The sequence below is a fragment of the Curcuma longa genome, unplaced genomic scaffold, assembly GCF_044706935.1.
Source record: "Curcuma longa cultivar G26 ecotype Majalengka, Jawa Barat unplaced genomic scaffold, ITB_CL_G26_1.1 contig_20766, whole genome shotgun sequence".
NCBI classification, from domain to species: Eukaryota; Viridiplantae; Streptophyta; class Magnoliopsida; order Zingiberales; family Zingiberaceae; genus Curcuma; species Curcuma longa.
Genome location: NW_027431476.1, coordinates 2,701 through 4,050, shown reverse-complemented (window position 1 = coordinate 4,050; position 1,350 = coordinate 2,701).

Below are 1,350 nucleotides of genomic sequence, written 5' to 3'. Positions count from 1 at the left end.
CCGGACATACTTCGTTACCGAATCGTCCGCAAGCCCGGACATACTTGGTTACCGAATCGTCCGCAAGCTCGGACATACTTCGATTACCAAGAATCGTCCGCAAGCTCGGACATACTCCGTTGCCGAATCGTCCGCAAGCCCGGACATGCTTCCTTGCCGAACCGTCCGTAAGCCCGGACTCACTTCGTTGCCGAATCGTCCGCAAGCCCAGACTTACTCCGTTGCAGAATCGTCCGCAAGCCCGAACATACATTGGTCCTGAATCGTCCGCGAGCCCGGACCGTCCGCCTTTCCGACATGTCCGCAAGCCCGGACCATTCACATCCCCGTATCTCCTCCGCACCCGAATCGTCCATACCCCCGAATCGTATGACACTCCAAGGCTTCTCAGCCACTCACCGAGGCTGCTTAGTCACTCACCAAGGCTTTTCAGCCACTCACCGAGGCTTCACAACCACTCACCGAGGCTTCTCAGCCAATCATCCGAGGCTTCATGGCCATTTAGCCATGTCCATTCGGCCAAGTCCATTCGTCCAAGTCCATTCGGCCATTCGACCATGTCCCTTCGGCCATTCGGCCATGTCCTCATCCAGCCATCCTTCCAGGCTTCTCAGCCATTCTTCTAAGGCTTCTCTACAGCCCTCACGGCCTCATACCCCTGGTCTCATTTTGAAGACTATCTTGGATCTGTACCAGCTCCTTCACCGGACTTACAAAGTATTCTACCTACGGGTTATCATCGCCCCTATCCTCTCGGACTCCAAGTTTCACTCTCTCCCACTTGATCGGCTGAGTCTACGGTCCCCGACTCAGACTCGAGTCCAACTCAGTCTAGTCAGTCCGACTCACGCTCCCTTCGACTAGACTAGTGGGGAGGCTTATGTTCCGGGGATAATCCAATGGGCTCATCATGGTCGGACTCGAGTCTAAGTCTGGTCCCAACGCACAAAGTTCCACCCAATGAGTCTGTAACCTCAAGTAGTTTAGGCGTATACCGACAAAGTACACCCATTCAGCAGACTCCCCGAATCCCTACCTTGGCCGAATCCCTACTTTGGCCGAATCCCCAGGTCAAATCCGAGTCCTCAGCAGACTCCCCAGGCCGAATCCGAGTCCTTAGCCGACTCCTCAGTAGGCCGAATCCGAGTCCACAGCCGACTCCTCAGTAGACTGAATCTGAGTCCTCAGCCAACTCCTCAGTAGGCCGAATCCGAGTCCTCAGCCGACTCCTCAGCAGGCCGAATCCGAGTCCTCAGCAGACTCCTCAGCAGGCCTAATCCGAGTCCTCAGCAGACTCGCCTTACAGTGCCCTGGCATGTCCCATCATGTTCTCTGACTGGCCCACGCCCT